The sequence below is a fragment of the Neomonachus schauinslandi genome, chromosome X (genome assembly GCF_002201575.2).
Source record: "Neomonachus schauinslandi chromosome X, ASM220157v2, whole genome shotgun sequence".
NCBI classification, from domain to species: domain Eukaryota; kingdom Metazoa; phylum Chordata; class Mammalia; order Carnivora; family Phocidae; genus Neomonachus; species Neomonachus schauinslandi.
In genome coordinates this window covers 40,483,749-40,504,440 of record NC_058419.1, presented here as the reverse complement: position 1 = coordinate 40,504,440, position 20,692 = coordinate 40,483,749, and the positions used below count along the sequence as shown (strand labels likewise).

Genomic DNA, 20,692 nt, shown 5'->3' with positions numbered 1-20,692 from the left:
AAAATTAATAATAATCCTTTTAGTATCATCTACTACAGAGTTCATATTCAAATGGCTCTGATTATCTCAGAGATATCTTTTTACACTTGGCTGTTCAATGCAGAATCTAAACCAGGCTTTGGCTGTTGTATCTTTTAAGTCTCTTCAATTTTAAAACAGTGCCCCTTCTTTTCCACCCCTCCAACTCATTTTTTTCTCCATCCCATTGAATTATTAGAGGAACCACATCATTCGTTCAGAGAACAAATGAAATTTGACTGATTATTCCTCATGTTATTGTTTAACTTGTTCTTCAATCCCCTCTATCTCTTACAAACTGGCAGTTAAAATTAGAGCTATGCTATCTAATATAATAGTCACTGGCCACACAAATCTACTTAAATTAATGTTTTAGATGTCAGTTCCCCAATTAAACTAGTCACATTTCAAATGCTCAACAGCCATATGTGGCTAGTGGATACCATAATGGGCAGAATACATAGAAACCATTTACATCATTGTGGAAAGTTGCATTACGATAGTGCTGATCTAGAGGTTTGATTAGATTCAGGTTCAATATTTTAGGCAACAATCATACATAGATAGATGTGTACTTCCTATTACATCATGTCATAAGACACATAATGTTTGGTGGTCCCACTTTAATGACGTTAAAGTTGATCAGCAGATTCAGGTGGTGTTAGTCTGATCCCTCCATTATAAAATTTTCCCATTCACCTAATGGGTTTTGCATCCATTGATGACCATTGCCTAGATCTGTTAATTTATTAAGAAGTTGCAAAATGGAGCTCCTCTAATTATATTATTTATTTTGAATTTATTAATCCTATTATTTCTTTTGTATTTATTATCTGGAATTCTATAATGAACTTACCGTCAACTATTTGGTTTCCCCATATATAGTTCATACAGGAAAGGCAGGAGAAATGCTTGATTTTTTCCCAGTATTTACCAACTATGAGAGTAATGAGTTGGTACCTTAGAAATTTCCAGTGGTGACCAATGATTATTTTTAGTATAATTGTGAGATCACTTTCATATGTTTGATGTGTTTCAATTAAATGTAATATTTATTCTTTTTAGTGGACAAATTATCCTACTTGGGACCAGTAAGTCCCTTCAAATTGGCTCCTGTGTTGCTTTCCAGTTTTTTGGCACAGCAAGATGTCACAAGTTCATTTTGAATATTTCCTGACTCAAACCTGATTATCTCTCCAAGGACCCCTGGCTCCTTTTAATGGGAAATAGTATTTAGAAACCACAATGTGTTGCTAGGTGTGTTCATAGCTGTTGAGTTGTTGTTGCTTCTAGGCCTTTTCAGTGGACAAAGCTAGGAAATTCTTTTAAAAGAAAAATAAATCATGAGTTCATACTGGTATTTCCACTTTAAATTTAAGATTACAAGTTTTTTACTCAAACTCCTTGATTTTAGACTTATATCTCTTTTCACATATGCTTAAAATATTGGCTCGATGATATTAACAAAATTATTTATTAGCTTTTTCCTATAACATATTTATAGAATTTTAAAATGTCAGTAACAATACTAATGTAACTATTAATGATAAAACTACTGAATACAGTTTTATATGTCTTTGCAGTTATTTTTGTCCTTAAAATATATCCCATTAGGAATGTACAAATGTTGTTCTAAAGTCACTTTACATAATTGTTTTTTTTCTGTATGGTTATGTTACCAACTTTATTTATAGTTAGGTTCATGTGCTTCAGATTACTTATGAATTTTAGGAATTGATTATTTTCCTTTTTTATTATTTTTTATATTATGCAGAACACTTATATGAGTCTAAAGTGAAAACTGTGTTATACAGTACCTTCACAGAAGTCTCACCTCCATCTCTGTCCCCTTATCCCATTCCTTTCCTTTTCCATAAGTATAATTTTTATTAGGTTTTGACATTATGGTTCCATTATTTCTTTTTTGAAAATATAAGCAGATAGGTGTGCATACACAACACATATATGTGTGTATCTATATAACTCATTATTTACACCCCTTTTCTATATAAAAGGTAACTTACTATAAACACTGTTCTACAACTTACATTTTTACACTTAACAATACATCCTGGAGATAACATATTAACGTGTAGAGCTCTTCCCCTTCCCCTTAATAGCTTCACAGTACTCTACTGTGTGGATGTACTAATTTATTCAACTACTCCCCTACTGAGACACATTAGTGCTATATCCAGTCTTTTTTGCTTTTATGAATAAGACCTTGACAAACAGCCTTGTGCATACAGGATTTTGTATTTTTCCAGTATGTCTTTGAAACAGATTACAAGAGGTGGCAGTGCTGAGACAAAGGGTAAATGTGTATGTAATTTTTCCTAATATTGTTAAATTCCACTCTGTAGTTGTATTATTCTGCATTTCCACCAGCAAGGTATAAGAATATTTATAGAAGGATTTCTTAAGACCCCAAAAGCATTAACCTAAGGAAAATATTGACAAATTCAATTACATTACAATTTAAAACTTCTGTTCATTAAAAATATCATAAAGAGATAGAAAAGTCATAGAATGGAAAAAGATATTTGCTGCACAAATAACTGGTAAAGAACCATTAAGAAAAGGGGGAGACAACTGAAAATATGCCTCACAAAAGAGCAAATATACATGGCTAATAAATATATGCAAAAATGTTCAACCATATTAGAATTCAGGGAAATGCTAATTAAGAAGGGGTTGGGATATTAATAGAAAACTGCCATACTGGCAAAAAATTAAAGGGGCGCCTGGGTGGCTCAGATGGTTAAGCGTCTGCCTTCGGCTTGGGTCATGATCCCAGGGTCCTGGGATCGAGTCCCGCATTGGGCTCCCTGCTAGGCGGGGAGCCTGCTTCTCCCTCTGCCTCTGCCTCTCTCTCTCTCTCTGACTCTCATGAATAAATAAATAAAACATTAAAAAAAAATAAATAATGTGTTTAAAAAAAAATTAAAAAGAACACCAATATCACATGTCAGTGAAATTGTAGAGCAAATGGAACCCTCATACATTGCTGGTAGGACTGTGCACCCATAGTGCAAATCACTATAACATTATCTACTGATGTTGAATATATGCTGGTAATATGACCAATCAGTTCCACTCCTACATATATACCCTAGAGAAGCTTAGGCATATGTGTACCAGGATAAAATCATCATAATGTTTAGATCAGTACTATTTAAAGTAGCCTGATACTGGCAAAAATATAAATGTCCATCTAAGAATCAATTATAAAATTGTAGTCAGTTTATATAATGAAATACTACATTCTAACGAAAGTCAACAAATTTCAGCTATATATGACCAAGTGGATAAATATTCTAATGTATACATTCAAAAATATATATTCAGTGACTATTAGGATTCAGATACTATTCTAGGTTCTTGGGCTATATCAGTAAATAAAACAAAGATCCCTATCTTCATAGAGTTCAGTGAATTATACAGTATGTCAGAAGGTTATGAGTGCTATGAAAAGAAATAGAGCAGTGTAATGGGTGATTGGAAGTGCTAGAGGGTTGTAGTAGTGGTAGTTGCAATTTTAATGTTGGTCTTGGTAACTCTCATTGAGAAAGTGACATTTGAGAGATATGACTTAAAGAAAGTGAGGGAATCTATCATGCTGATATTAGAGTGAGGGCCCCAAAGTGGGGACTGTCTCAAAAAATTTAAAAAGTCTGAAATCATACAAACTATCTGACCACAATGGAATTACATTAGAGATCCACTGCTAGAAGAATTCTGAGAAAACACAAATATTTAGAAACTAAACAATACACTTCTAAATAGCTCATAGGTCAAAGAACTCACAAAGGAAATTTAAAAAATATTTTCAACTAAATGAAGAGGAAAACATAGCATATCTAAATTTATAGATGTAACTAAAACAATGTTGAGAGAAATTTGCAGTTTTAAACACCTATATCAGAAAAGAAGAATGTTTTTAAACCTATAATCTGAGCTTCCAAACTAAGGAAACTAGAAAAACAGCAAACTAAACACAAAGCAAGGAAAAAGAAGAAAATAATAAAGATTAAGGAATAAATCAGTGCAAGAGAAAACAGAAAAATAGAGAAAAATCAATGAAACCAAAAGCCGATTCTTTGAAAAGTTTAACAAAATGGCAAACCCTTAGCTAGACCAACCACAAAAATAAGAGAGAAGACAAAAATGACTAAAATCAAGAATTAAAGATGGAGCATCATTACTGACACTACAGCAATGGAAATGATTATAAGGGATTACTATAAATAACTTTAGGCCAACAAATTAGAAAGTTTAGATGAATGGACAAATTCATAGAAAGATACAAATTACCAAGCAGACTCAAAAATAGAGAATAGCTGAATAAACCTACAATAAGTAAATCAGTTGAGTCAGTAATCAACAGTCTACCCACAAAGAAAAGTCCAATTCCAGATGTCTTTATTGGTAAATTCTATCAAATATTTAAAGAAATAATATATCAATCATGCACAAACACTCTCAGAAAATAGAGGAGGGAATCTTTTCCAACTTATTCTATGATGTCAATACTATACTGAAACCAAAGCTAAACAAAGACATCACAAACGAAGAAAACACAAATATCCCTCATGAACAGACACAAAAATCCTTAACAAAATATTAGCAAGTCTGCCTAATTCAGCAATATATAGAAATGATGATACACATATAAGTGGAATTTATCCCAGAAATGAAAGATTGGTTTATTACCTAAAAAAACCCAATGAATATAATACATCATATTGATAGATTAAAACATTAAACCACATGATCACTATAGGGGAGTGTAGCAAAAGCATTAAACAAAATCCAACACCCATTCATGATTTAAAAAAAAAAAACAACTTTCGATTAAGTAGGAATAGAAGGGAACAACTTCAGCCTGCATATGTTAGGCTGAATGACACCCTAAAAATGTCCACATCCTAATTCCTGGAATCTATGAAAATGTTACATGGCAAAAGAGACTCTACAGATGTGATTAAATTACAGATCTTGAGTTAGGGAGATTATCCTGGATTATGCTGGTGGGTCCAATATAATCAAGATGGAGGCAGGAGGGTCAGAGACAGAGTAGTAGATGTAGTAATGGAAGTAGAGGTTGCTGTAATGTGAGGAAAGGGCCATGAGACAAGGAATTACAGGTGGATTCTAGACACTGGAAAAGGCTCCCCTAGAGAACTCTAGAAGGAAGGCAACCCTATGGACAACTGATTTTACAACTTCTGACCTCTAGAACTGTAAGAGAAGAAATCAGTTGCTTTAAGCCACTAAGTTTATAATAATTAGTTATAGCACCCACAGGAAAGTAATGTACTATAATGCTAAAGATCATGTACAAAAAACCTAGAGCTAAGATCATAGTTTATCGTTAAAAACTGAATGTTTTCCCCCTAAGACTGGGAACAAGGCAAGGATGCTTGCTCTCACCACTTCTATTTGACACTGTACTGAAGGATCTAGACAGTGCAAGGAGACAAAAAAAAAAAAAGGAAAAGATATACAAATTGGAAAGAAAGAAGTAAAACTGCCTTATTCATAGGCAACATAACTGTCTATGTAGAAAATCCCAAGGTATCCACAATAAAGCTACTAGAATAAAAAAATTACAAGATCAAGAATGCAAGATAGATATACAATAATCAACTGTATTTCTATGGACATGTATGTAACAATCAGAAAATGAAATAAAACAATTTTGTTCACAAGAGCATCAGAATGAAAAAACATTTAAGAATTAGTAAAAATATAGTATTTGTAAACTTAAAACTATACAACATTGCTGAAATAAATTACAGAAGAGCTAAATAAAGGAAGAGACATTCCATGTTCATGGATTAGAATATTCAATATTATTAAAATGGCAGTTTTCCCCAAGTTGAATTATAGATTCAATACAATCCTTACCAAATATCAGCAGGCTTTTTTATAGAAAAACTGACAAGCTGCTTCTAAAATTTACATGGAAATACAAAGGGCCTAGAATAACCAAAACTATTTTGAAAAACAGGAATGAGGTTGGAGGAATTACACTACCTGATTTCAAAACTTATATAAAGATAAAGACATTCAGAGTATAAGGATAGGTGCATACATCAATGGAACCAAAACAAGTGTCCTGAAATAAACCCTTACATTTACGGTCAATTGATTTTCCAGAAAGGTGCCAAAACAATTCAATGGGGGAAATAATAGTCTTTACAATAAATAGCGCTGGGACAGTTGGATATGCATATTTAAAAATATGAACTTAGAATCTTTATCTCTCACACAAAAATGAACTCAAAACAGATAACAGATCTAATTGTAAGAGCTAAAACTATACATATTCTAGAAGAAAACACAGGAGAATATCTTTCTGACCTTGAGTTCAGCAACAATTTCTTAGATATGATACCAAAAGGAAAAAATCGATAAATGGAACTTCATTAAAATTAAAAACTTTTGTCCTTCAAAAGACACCATTAAGAAAATAAAAAGGCAAGCTACAGACTGGAAGAAAATATTTGCAAATCATATAACTTATAAAATACTTGTATTCAGAATATGTAAAGAACTCTTACCACTCAATACTAAGAAAACAACCCCATCAAAAAATGGGTAAAAGACTTGAATAGACACTTCATCAAACAAGACATAAGAAAGGCTGATAAACACATGAAAAATATTCATGAATATTTGTTATTATAGAAATTCAAATTAAAGCCACAATGAGATATTAGTACACACCCACTAGTATGGCTGTTAAAAAAAAAAGGGGGGAATAACAAGCATTGGCAAGGATGTAAAGAAGTAGGAATGCTCACACATTACTGAAGAAAAAGTAAAATGATGTAACCACATTGGAAAACAGTTTGGCAGTTCCTCAAACAGTTATACAGAGTTACCATATGACCTAGAAACTCCACTCACTCAAGAGAAATGAAAACATATCTACTCAAAAACTTGGACATGAATGTTTGTAGTATTATTCACAGTAGCCAAAAATTGGAAACAACCCAAATGCCATCAGCAGTGAAAAGATAAAGAAAATGCAGTATATATCTATAGAATGGAAAATTATTTAGTAATAAAAAGGAATGAACTGCTGATACAGGCTACAACATGAACGAACTTTGCAAACACGTTACCTGAAAGAAGCCAAATACCAAAGATCCCATATTGTTAAGATTCCATTTATATGAAACACCTAGATACAAGTTTATAGAGAGAGAAGGCTTGGGGTAGGCGTGGGAGTGATCTACTGCAAATACGCTCATGGGAATTTTGCAGAGTGATGGAAATGTCCTAAGATGGGATTGTATTGATGATTGCATAAGTCAATAAATTTACTAAAAATCACCTAACTGAACACTAACAATAGGTGAATTTTACCATATATAAATTACATACCTCAATGAAGTTGTTGAAAAATCAAGAAAAAAACTATTCGGTCTCACAAAATGTTAGAACAGAAAATAGGAAAAATATATTAAAAGACATTAAAGAATAATTAAATGAATGAGAAGATATAGCATATTCACCTTTGAAGAGCTGAAGATTCATACTGTAAATATGTCAATTGTCCTCAATTCATTTAAATACTCAATGGAATCTCAGTCGAAATCATGTAAGGGAAAGGGTGTGTGTGTGTATGTGTGTGTGTGTGTGTGTGTGTAACTTGACAAGCTGATTCTAAAATTTCCATGGAAAAGCAAAGTATCAAAAGTAGACAAAACACTTTTGAAGAAGAACAAGGTGGAAGGAATTGTTTTTTTATTGTATCAAGACATTAAAAAGCTAAACTGTCATACTGGTTCTAATATACTGATAGCCAAAAAGACCAAAAGAACAAAAGAGAGAACCCATAAAAACACCCATGCATACGTGAACACCTGACAGATGACAGAGCTAGCAATACAACAACAGTGCAGGGACATTTCCAAAATATAGTGTTGGGATAGAGGGTTATTTATATGGTAAAAAACAAAACAAAACAAAACCTGAAATCCTACTTTATACCATATACAGAAATCAATTCCAGGTGGATCAAAGACTTAAATGGGAAAGGCAAAAACATAAAGCCTTCAGAATAAAGAACAGTATCTTCCTGAGCTCATGTAGGGAAGGATTCATTAATCAAAGTGCAAAAATCACAAAGTAGAAAGAAAAATTAATAGATTTTATTACATACAAATGAAGAACTTTTATTCATCAAAAGACACCGTAAAGGGAATGAAATGATAAGCCACAAAATGGGAACAGGCATTTTCAACACATATAGCCAACAAAGAGCAAGTATCCACAATAATAAAGAACTTGTACAAATTTATAAGAAATGCATGTAAGATGAGAGACAAAATTTGGAGATAGAATATTCAGGACATATAACCACAACACTTTCCTACTAGCTCCCTCTTGTCTGTAGCACTACTGAAGGTAAGTAGTGATCACTGAGATCTGCCATATCCCAGGGTTTGGGGGCTGAGCTACTGCTTCGATACATGCCTAAAGTGACCTCTGAACCAAGACTGCAACTGGACACAGATATAAACAGATGGAAAGATATTCAGGTAACATTTGCTAAACGGGCAAAAGAACTGAATAGCCATTTCACAAAGGAGGTTATCCAAATGGTCAATTATGTGTGAGAGGGTTTCCAACCTCATTAGATATCAAGGGAAGGAAGTTAAAACCACAATGAAACAAACAAAACAAATTGGACTTAGATTCCTGAAAAATATCAATGCCTGCCAGACAGAAAGACAGAGAGACAGACACACACACAGAAAAACTGTTATAAAGCAAACTAAATGCAGTATGTGATCCCTGACTCATCCTGGATTTAAAATTGAAAAATCTAATTAGAAACTGTATATTAGATAGTATGTGTAACAATGCTAAATATCTTAAGAGTGATCATAATACTATGATTATACAGGAGAATGTCTATGTTCTTAGAAGATACATAAGGAAGTATTTAAGAGTAAAACTTCTTGGGGCACCTGGGTGGCTCAGTCGTTAAGTGTCTGCCTTCGGCTCAGGTCATGATCCCAGGGTCCTGGGATCGAGCCTCACATCGGGCTCTCTGCTCAGCGGGAAGCCTGCTTCTCCCTCTCCCACTCCCCCTGCTAGTGTTCCCTCTCTCTCTGTCAAAATAAATAAATAAAATCTTAAAAAAAAAGAGTAAAACTTCTTAATGTCTGAAATTTACTTTGAAATTGTTTAGCAATACACAAACCACACACACATTCTAGTGTAGAGGAAATCAGAGGTATAGCAAATGTGGCAAAATGCCAGTAGTTGGTAAATGCACGTGAAGGGTGTGGGTGTTCTATTCTTTCAATTTTTCTCCATGTTTGAAATTTTTCAAAATAGAAGGTTGAGGAAAACAAGACTTTACTAAACCCTAGACAAATAAGAAGTAATATAAATGAATGCTAGTTATTAAGAAAGGGAAAAGATAATATACCGAAATGTAAGTAAATACCCATTAGATTGGAGTCCGACAATACCCAGTGTGGACAAAGATATGGAGCAACCTGAACCTTCTTCACACATGGTTGGTGGGTTTTTAACTTGGGACAATCCCTTCACAAAAGAGGTAACATCTATAAAGTTGAACAGGTAGGAATTCTTCACCCCTCCAATTCCACTCCTAGGTATATATCCTGAGAAACTCCTGCACATGTGTCCCAGGATACATTTACAAAAATGATCACAGTAACAGGACTGATACTTACAGCTCCCCCAAGTGGAAACAACCCATATGTCCAACTACAGTAAAATGGATAAATAAATGTCAATATGTCCATATAAAGGAATACTATACTACAGTGAAAGTGAATGAACTATGGCTATACATTGTAATATGGCTGAATGTCACAAAAATAACAGTAGGTAGAAAAGGAAGACCCAATAGAATACATACAGTACAATTCATTGATATAATGCCTAAAAACAAGTAGAACTAACCACTGTCTAATGATGTATGTATGGGTGGTAAAAATATAAAGAAAAGCAAAGAAATTATTATTATTTTTAAAGATTTTTATTTATTTATTTAACAGAGAGAGAGAGAGAGAGCACGAGCAGGCAGAGCGGCAGACAGAGGGAGAGGGAGAAGCAGGCTCTCTGCTGAGCAGGGAGCCCGATGCGGGGCTCGATCCCAGACCCTGGGATCATGACCTGAGCCGAAGGCAGCCGCTTAACCGACTGAGCCACCCAGGAGCCCCAAAGCAAAGAAATTATTATCACAAGTCAGGACAGTGGTTATATCTGGTAGGCAGGGAGATGTGATTTCCGAAGAGCATACAAGGACTTCTGGAGTATCGGCAACGTTTGATTTCTTGACTCGACTGACCGTATGTGTTAAGTACTCTCTGGCACGATCTTTATTAAAAATATTTTTTTAGGGGTGCCTGGGTGGCTCAGTCAGTTAAGCGTCTGCCTTTGGCTCAGGTCATGATCCCAGGGTCCTGGGATTGAGCCCTATGTTGGGCTCCCTGCTCAGCAGGGAGCCTACTTCCCCCTCTCCCTCTACTGCTCCCCCTGCTTGTGCTCTCTCTCTGTGTCAAATAAATTTTAAAAAATCTTAAAAAAATATTTTTAAAAAAAAGTGAGTAGGACATAAGGAGATAACTCAGTATACTGACTTGAATAGTATCCCCCCAAAATTCATGTCCATCCAGAACCTCAGAATGTAACCTTATTTGGAAATAGCATATTTGCAGATACAGTTAGGTAAGATGAGGTCATACTGGATTAGAGTGGGCCCTAAATCCAACGACTGGTGTCTTTTTAAGAAGGCCACGTGGAAACACAGACACACAGACATACATGTCACATAATGGTAGAAGCAGAGATTGGAGTGATGTATGTACAAGGCAAGGATAGCCAGCAACCACTAGAAGCTAGGAGAGAGGCATGGAACAGATTCCTCCTCAGAGTCTCCAGAAGAACCAACCCTGTCAATATCTAGATTTGAACTTCTAGCCTCCAGAACTGTGAGAGAATAAATTTCTGTTGTTTTAAGTCACCTAGTTTATGGTACTTTGTTACAGCAGCCCTAGGGAATTAATACAGATTTTGTACTGGGAAACGGGGTGCTGCTATATCAAATACCTAAAAATGTATTTGTTTTGGAATGTATTTGGCTTTGGAAATGGGCAATAGGCAGAGGCTGGAAGAATTTTTGAATTGCTTCACAGCAAAAGATTGGTTACCTTGAAGAGACTGTTGGTAGAAATATGAGTGTAAATAGCAGTTCTGGTGAGTGCTCAAAGGCAAAGAGAACAGTAGAGAAAGCTTCTATCATCTTAGAGAATATATATATCATCATGAATAGAATACTGCTAGAGATACGAACATTAGAAAATATACTTATGGTGAGGCATTAGAAGGAAATGATGAACATGTTATTGGATGCTGGAAGAAAGGCAATCTTTGTCATCAAGTGGCAGAAACTTGGCTGAATGGAGTTTTGCTGTTGGGTGGGCTTAACTTATAAGTGGATATTTAGCTAAGGAGATTTCCCAGCAAAGTGTGGAAGATGCAGCCTGATTTCTCTTTGGTGCTTACAATAAAATGAAGAGAAAAGAGAGATAAATTGAGGAAGGATCTGTGAAAAAAAGAAACCAGCACTTGATGATCTAGGGAATTCTCAGTGTATCTAAACAATGTGCTCTGGAAACAGGGCCAATGGTGTGGCTGGACAGACTTTCACTGAAGAGATTAGGTGTGTGACTCATGGATGCAATCAACCATCTCAGCAGAAGCCAAGAAGAAAGGAGGGCTTATCCAGAAAGGACCTGTGGAAAACCCTTATAACTGATTATATGGGTCTCTTGACAGGCATGAGGCCAACAAGGTTTTTTTTTTAAAAGATTTTATTTATTTATTTGAGAGAGAGAGAGCACATGAGAGGGGGGAGTGTTGGGAGGGTCAGAGGGAGAAGCAGACTCCCTGCCGAGCAGGGAGCCCGATGCGGGACTCGATCCAGGGACTCCAGGATCATGACCTGAGCCGAAGGCAGTCGCTTAACCAACTGAGCCACCCAGGCGCCCAGAGACCAACAAGGTTTTTAGAGAATTGTATACCAGAAGAAATAGTGCCAGCCTGGTGTGAAAGTGACAAAGACAGGACAAAATGAAGGATGACTGGGAAGGCAAAACCACAGATGCAAAAGCCAGTGAGGGTGGGGCTGCAGCTACCCTGGTAGGCTGAGAAGGTGGGGCTATCCCAGAGGACCGAGAGAACAAGACCACCCCTGGGGGCCAGAGGGGAGAGCACTGAGCCCAGAGCATGACTCTCAGGCTCTGAGACCTAACAGAATTTTCCCTGCTGGGCGGTTAACTTGCTTTAGACCAGTAACCCCTTTATTCCTTCCTTTCTGCCCTTTCAGAGCAGGAATGCCTATCCTATGCCTGTCTCACCATTGTATTTTGGAAGCAGATAATTTGGTTTCACATGTCTCTGGACAGAAAGGAATTTTGCCTTAGGGTGGAACATACTCAGGGCCTAGCTGACACCTGGTTTTGATTATTTAGATAATGACACTTGAGACTTTTTGAGTTGATATTTAGATGAGCTTTGGGACTTAGACTTGATGCTGGAATAGGTTAAGACTTTTGTGAATATTGTAACGGGGTCAGTGTAGTTTGCGTGTGAGATGGATTTGACTATTTGGAGGCCAGAGGGCAGACTATACTGGGTTGAATAGTGTACCCTCAAAATTCATGTCCATCCCGAGCCTCAGACATGACTTTATTTGGAAAGAGAGTCTTGGCAGATGTCATGAGTTAGGATGACACTACACTGAATTAAGGTGGGCCCTAAATCAAATGACGTATGTGCTAATAAGAAGGCCAAGCGAAGGCACAGGGACACAGACACACACTGAGACCGCCATGTGATGATGGAGGCAGAGACTGGAATGATGCAGCTAGCTATAACACCAAGGAATGCTGGCAAATGCCAGAAGCCAGAAGATATAAGGAAGCCTTCTAGAGACCTTCAGAAAGAGTATGGCCCTGCCAACACCTTGATTTCAGACTTCTCACCACAGTGAGAGAATAAATTTCTGTCGTTCTAAGCCACTAGATTTGTGGTCATTTGTTAAGGCAGTCCTAGAAAAAGAATCCAGTGATGTTAGAAAATTCTTCTAAGAAATTTTGTTGCAGAGAGAAGGAAAAACGATTGACATACACATACAGGAATGAATCTAAAAAACATATGCTCAGTTAAGGAAGCCTTACAGAAAGAATACAAAGGATAGCATTTCAGTTATCTGAAGTTCTAGGACAGGAAAAACTAATCTATAGTGGAAAAAAACCAAAACACCAGTTGCCTCTGGGAAATCGCTGACAAGAAGTATGATAAAACTTTCTGGAATGGTGGAATCTTCTATGGATTAGGTTACACAGATGCAATGGTATGCTAGAAATGGCCCATTGATTATACACAAATTTTCCAGACTCCACGTTCAGTGATAACACTTCGGTAGCTTGAAATTTGCCACGGTGCAAGTATGTACACCATGGAAACTGGCAAATGATACAAATCAGAGCCCTTTTACTTTCTGGAGAGCCAGCTGTTAAACATTTACCAACACATCACTACAAAAATGTATACACTGGTTAAAAGTTCGCAAATGAACACAAAATTCATGCATTTTATGGCATGCAAATTTTACATCAAAAGAAAAAATTGAAATATTTAATTCTAGCTAACAATATGCATGCTGAAGTATTTAGGGGGATATGCATTTACATTGGCAATTTATTTTAAATACATCAATAAAATAAGATGGATTGATAGATGAGTGCAGGGATAGGTATGTGATAAAATAAAATATTAATGGTAGAATCTAGTTGGTGATATAATGGGTATTTGAGATAAAATTCTTTCAACCTTTCTGTGTGTTTGAAAATTTTCATTAAAAACTGGGGAAACATCACTTCCTATACGGATATCAAAAAAATACTGACATATGCACTTACTTCTATCATTCTGATATTTCATTTTTTAAATCAAGTGCTACTTATTATGGTTACAGTGAAGGGAGAGAATCTAAACATACTGTTTGCTCAAGTAGCTAAACAACTGAAGGGCATTTTTTGTCTTTATCATTTTTTAAAGATAATTCATGGTAGGACTGTGCACACTACAGAAACTGGCAAGTAGTAAAAAGCATGTTAAAATCCTGAAAGGAGGGGCCCCTGGGTGGCTCAGTCAGTTGGGTGTCTGCCTTCAGCTCAGGTCATGATCCCAGGGTCCTAGGATTGAGCCCCACTTCGGGCTCCTCACTCAGCAGGAAGCCTGCTTCTCCCTCTCCCTCTGCCTGCCACTCCCCCTGCTTGTGCTCTCTCTCTCTCTCTCTGTGTCAAATAAATAAATAAAATCTTTTTTTAAAAAATCCTGAAAGGAAAGAAGCAATACTGGGGATAACTGACTGAGGTCCCTGGGGAGATAACAGGGCTAGGATCCAGCACAAAGGTGTAAAGATTAACTTCAGGCATGAAGGATATACCTACCACTGAGCTGAGTTGGAAGAAAATAAGACTCAGGATGCAGAATTAGCAGAGTCAGGCAGAAAGCAGATGAAGGCTCTTGTCAATGACAATGTTTCCTTTGAAACAGGAAGCCTATCTGCTAAAAATAATCAAACAGTAGGATGGAAAGAATAATGAAGATCTAAAAGAGGAAGGAATGAAATGGAGAGCTGACAAGGGACCAGGAGACAGACTGCTGAACGAGGAACAAGGCTCTAGACAAGACCAGACATGAGGAAACTGTAGAGGCATTATCAGCAAAATTATATGATTGTTCTCTAGTAATGCTCAAAAACTATCCTGCAGAAATAAAGAAGGCAATTAGTTGGATTGATTCAGGGTTGAGGTTTTGCCGGGTAGGTATGGCACACAGACAAGGAAACAAAAAGAATGCTTCACTGGCAAGAACATGAGTAAATAATGGGTGATGGAGTCTAAGTAAGATGTGGAAGGAAAAGGAGACAGGAAGGGGATGGCAGATTGGGAGAAAATAAAAAGGTCAAGGAACTGGACATTTCAACAGGGTTGAAGAGATGGAATAATGGCTGTAAGAGAGTTGCAAGGGCCAGAAGTATAAGAAAAAGGTTGTGGTCAGGGTAATATACTGGGGCTTAAGATTTCAGGGGAAGTTTATTTCTAGAGATAATGTCTGTTTTCCCACTGATTTAAGGTTAGAAGATGGGATATGTTTTACTCCCCCAAAAATGTTCATCTCAAGATATAGCGAAATCAGGGGTGCCTGGGTGGCTCAGTTGGTTGTGCATCTGCCTTCAGCTCGGGTCATGATCCCAGGGTCCTGGGATGAAGTCCCACATCAGGCTCCTTACTCAGCTCCTTCTCCCTCTCTCTCTGCCACTCTCCCTGCTTGTGTTGTCTCGCCCTCTCTGTCAAATAAATAAATAAAACCTTTTAAAAAAAGATATAGCAAAATCACACTTAATAAACCAAAAAATCTTCTCAAATCCCATATACAAATGCTATGATCAAGACCACTGATGTTCATGTAAGAACAGACCTAGATTTAAGTCCTAGCATGGCCACTTAGTTGACCTTGAGAAAGTAGCCTACCTCCTCAGAAGCTCAATTTCGTTATCTGTAAAATGGGTATAATACTGCCACTATCTTGTAGGGTTATTATAAAGGTTAAATGAGCAAACACAGAAAATGCTTACTTAGCACAAGGACTAGTACAAATAAGCCCTCAAAAATTATTAGCTATTAGGAATTCTGTTTCCATGTAAGAAGTAAGCATACTTCATCCCTGCCTCTCCCACTGAATACAATTCTAAAACCTGGTGAGAATTCATGGAACATTTGAAGACTGCAAAAAGTACATAGTAGCAGGTGGAATAGGTGAGAATTTGAAATAATAAAGAACCCATGCCCAAACGCAGCATGATTAGATTGCTGAAAAGTAAATAGAAAGAAAAAAAAAGAGTAGAGTAATAAGGAGAGAGCATTTAAAAACCCTTGTATTTATAGTCCACTGGTTTTCCACAAAAGTACTAAGACAGTTTAATTGGGAAAGGGTAGTCTTTTCAACTAAAGGTGTTAGGACAATTGCCTATCCATATGCAAACAGACTAAAGCAACCCTAACTTTACATTACGTGTAATCCAGCAATTAATTCAAAATGGTTCATAGACCTAAATGTACAAGCTAAAACTATAAGTTCTGCAAAAGAATACATATGAGAAAATCTTTGCAACCTTGGGTTAAAAAGAAATCTTAGTTATAGGACCAAAAGCAGAAATCATGAAAAAAAGTAAATTTGACTTCGCCAAAATCACAAACTTTCAAGCTTCAGAAGATACTGTTAAGAGAGGTGACATCAGTGCAAATGGCAGAGTACGGACCTCTTGAAATTCTCTCCTCCATAAAAGCAATGAGAACACTGGCAAAAACTGTCAGGATCAGCTTCTCCAGAACTCTGGAACAATTAACCAAAGGCCTGCAGCAATCTGGGAAATATTTATTCAATAAAAATAGCTAAATCTCAATAAGAATAATAAATTTTGTAGCATTTTAACTAGCCCTTTTCTCATCCATTTCTCCCAGGTCTGTGGTAACCTTGAAAACCAACAACCTGAAATCACAGTGAAAACCAGCAGCCTGGCAGCTACCAGAGAGGGAAGAACGAGGCTGGAGTTTCTTCAAAGCACTATTGTCAGAGAACAGTCATCTAGGTGGCCTTTCTAGTGGTTCCCTGGAAGATTCCACAGGCAACGCTCTCCATGATGTAACTCAAAGCTCACCACCCAGTGCTAAGAGCCTTCTTCCCGAGAACTTTTGTCAAAAATAATCAGAGGAAGGGGATGTTTGGGTGGCTCAGTCAGTTAAGCATCTGCCTTCAGCTCGCGTCATGATCCCAGGGTCCTGGGATCCAGTCCCGCGTTGGGCTCCCTGCTCAGCGGGGAGCCTGCGTCTCCCACTGCCTGCCCCTCCCCCTGCTTGTGCTCTCTCTCTCCTGCTCTCTCTCTCCGACAAATAAATAAATAAAACCTTTAAAAAAATAATCAGAGGCAGTTGGTGAATTCTTCCCCTGCCTGAGGTAGTGGAGTTGGGATAAACAATAGGTTAACCAAAAAGCCTAGAAGGAAATCTTGGGGGATGAAATGTCCTTAGAGGGCACTGAAAAGCTCTAACATACTCCCAGGAATCTAGAAGGCCACACATGTGCACAGGCCTGTCCTCATGGCCGAAGTTGTATGCATGTTCAGGAAAGACTAGAAAAAAACCTAAGGTCTTACCTCTGACTAATCTTAAGTCTCTGCACAAGCAGGAAGTGAGGGCTAAAATGGAGTTGTAATCTGCTTGGCTGACTATGGAAGATGTGCTCAGCTTGCATACAAATCCTTCAGTACTAGGAAATCCCTCAGTTCTGGGAAGAGTACTAGTTCTAGGAATAATTAAAACACTGTGTTAAGTAAGTTAAAGAAGGCCACATGTTATATAGTCCCATTTATAATGAAATGTCCAGAATAGGCAAATCCATAGAGAGGGACAATAGAATAGTTGCTATCTGGGCTGGGAGAAGAAAAAGGGACTGAGAACCATCTCTCGGGTGATGGGCATGTTCTAAGACTAGACTGTGATGATGGCTGACCAAATCTGTAAATTTACTATAAGTCACTGAATTGTACATTTAAAATGAGTGAGTTTAATGCTATGTCAATCATAACACAATAAAAAAGTGGGAAAAAACAACCCAACTACATTCTATAAGAAACTCATTTTTTAAAAAAATATGAAACTCACTTTCAAATATAATAATATAGATAGGATAAAAGTAAAATGGAGAGAAAGTAGTTCTAGAATGTTGGAGTAAGGACCTTGAAAATCCGCTCTTCCATAAAAAGCAAAACTCATTAAAAATTAAATTTTGATAAGTCTGGAAATTAAATAGAGGCATACAACAATAGGAGGAACAGTTATTCAAGAAAAACAGCTGAGTCTCACTAAGACTATAGTAAGATTTATTGTATTTCAGCTTCTCGTAATCATGTTTCCCTCTCTCCAACTTTGCAGTAGCCTTGAAAACCAACAATCTTGCAACTGTGGTAGTTTTAAATAAAACAGCAGCCTAGCTGATATTATAGGAAGTAGAGCAGTTCTGGAGTGCACCAAAAGCCCCATCCTAAGAGAACTGTCACTGCTTGACCAGCCTAGTACTTCATTGAAAAGCTACAACCCTAGGGCTTGTCTTTGACTTGGTTCATATCCCACTCTGTAGAACAGCCCAGCCTTAAGGCATTTGTCAAAACCAACTGGTGAGGGTTAACACTGTAGCTGCTTGAGACAGCATTACCAGTTGGGGCTAACAAGAGAATGACAAAAAAATTAAAAGAAGACATAGGAATGAGCATACACTTATGGGTTTCAAAATATACTACAAAGCTACAGCAATGAAAACACTATGATACTAGCATAAAGACAGACATACAGACAGTGGAACAGAATAGAAAGCCCAGATACATGGTCAACTTGGTTTTTGGCAAGAACGACAGGAATACACAATGGAGAAAGGATAGTCTCTTCAACAGATGATGCTAGAAAACTGAATCTTTACGTGGAGAAGAATGAAATGGGACCCTTATTTTATACCAGTCACGAAAGTCAATTAAAAATGGATTAAAGGCTTAAAAAGAAGACCTGAAACTCTAAAACTCCTAAAAGAAAACACAGAGGAAAATCCACTTGACATTGGTATTGGCGATGATTTCTTAAATATAACTCCAGAAGCGCAGGCAACAAAAGCGAAAATAGAAAGTGGAACTATATCAAACTAAAAACCTTCTGCATAGCAAAAGACACAATTAACAGAGTGAAAAGGCGACTACGGCATGGGAAAAAATATCTGTAGACCATACATCCAATAAGGGGTTAATATCCAAAATGCATAGAGAACTCCTCCAACTCAATGCCATAAAAACAAAACCTATGAAACTAATATAACACTGTATGTTAACCATACTGGAATTCAAAAATTTTAAGATTTATTTATTTATTTGAGAGAGAGAGACAGAGAGAAAGCGTGAATGGGGGGAGGGGCAGAGGGAGAGACTCTTCAAGCAGACTCCCCACTGAGCACAAAGCCCAATGCAGGGCTCAATCTCACAACCCAGGAGATTACAACCTGAGCCAAAAGCTAGGGTTAGACACTTAATCAACTGGGCCACCCAGGCACCCCTGGAATTCAAATTTTAAAAAAATAATTTAAAAACTAAAAATAAAACCTGACTAAAAAATGTGCAAAGTATTTGTATAGACATTTCTCCAAAGAAGACATACAGATGGCCAACAGTGTATGAAAAGGTGCTCAACGTCATTCATCATCAGGGAAATGCCAATCAAAACCACAATGAGATATCACCTCACACCTGTTAGGATGGCTAACATCAAAGAAACCAAAATATAACAAGTGTCAGTGAGGATCTGGACAAACTGGAACCTTTGTACACTTTCGGTGGGAATGTAAAATGGTGTAACTACCACAGAGAACAGTATGGAGCTTCTGCAAAAGGGTTTCAAGATTAAAAATAGAAATACCATGTGATAAAACAACTCCACTTCTGAGTATTTATTCAAAGAACTGAAATCAGAGCCTGCAAGAGATATCTGCACTTACATATTCATCGCAGCACTGTTCATGACAGCCAGGATGTGGAAACAACCTCAATGTCCATGAATGAATGAAGAAAATGTGGTATATACATACAGTGGGGTATTATTCAGCCTTAAAAAAGGAAGAAAATCCTGCCAACACAGATTAACCTTGAACACATTATGCTAAGTGAAATAAGCCAGTCACAAAAGGACAAATACTGCATGAAACAACTCATGTAAGGTATATAAACTAAACAAACACAAAGAAGCAGAGAATATAATGGTGGTTGCCAGGGGCTGGGGGAAGGGGAAAATGGGGAGTTATTATTCAAAGGTTATAAAGTTTCAGCTATGCAAAATGACTAAGTTCTAGAGACCTATTGTAGAACATTGTGCCTATAGTTAATAATACTGTTTTGTACACTCAAAAATTTGTTAAGTGGGTAGATCGCATGTTAGGCATTCTTATAAAAAAAGAAAACTAGGGAATGAAATGTCCGTCAGGGGTTTGAAAAGTTCAGACATACTCCTGGGACTCTAGAAGGTAACAAACATGTGCTGGACTATGCGTATGCCCAGGAAAGTTAAGAGCCTGAGAAGTCACTAATCTCTCACCTCTGGCTGACCTTGAGGCTCTGAACAAGCAGGAAGTGAAGTCCAAGGCACAGTTGCAAACTGCCTGCCTGGGCACTGAAGGAGTGACCCAACACACACACACACACGCACACGCACGCGCACGCACACGCACACGCACACGCACACGCACACGCACACACACACACACACACACACACACACACACACACACACACACCCCTTCAACAAAGGCTGGTAGAACTTCTGGTTCAAGGTATTTAAGGAAAACTTCCTCCAAGCATTAGTGGACCACTCTGCTAACTGAACAGACTTCAGCGGCTGCACATGACAAAGAATTCAAATTTACAGAATTAGTCTAGGACAGTCACTATACAAATAGCAAGAACAATAAAATAAACCCTGGGTGTGTGGGAGAGAATGATTTTCAGAGCTGTCAC

The 20,692-nt window shown here is 37.1% G+C and overlaps 1 protein-coding gene across 1 annotated transcript in view; it reads right to left on the bottom strand.

The window, feature by feature from the left end:
- Positions 1–20,692, bottom strand: part of RBM41 (RNA binding motif protein 41) — a 53,719-nt gene that overhangs the window by 20,027 nt on the left and 13,000 nt on the right. The gene's annotated exons all lie outside the window — the stretch shown is intronic.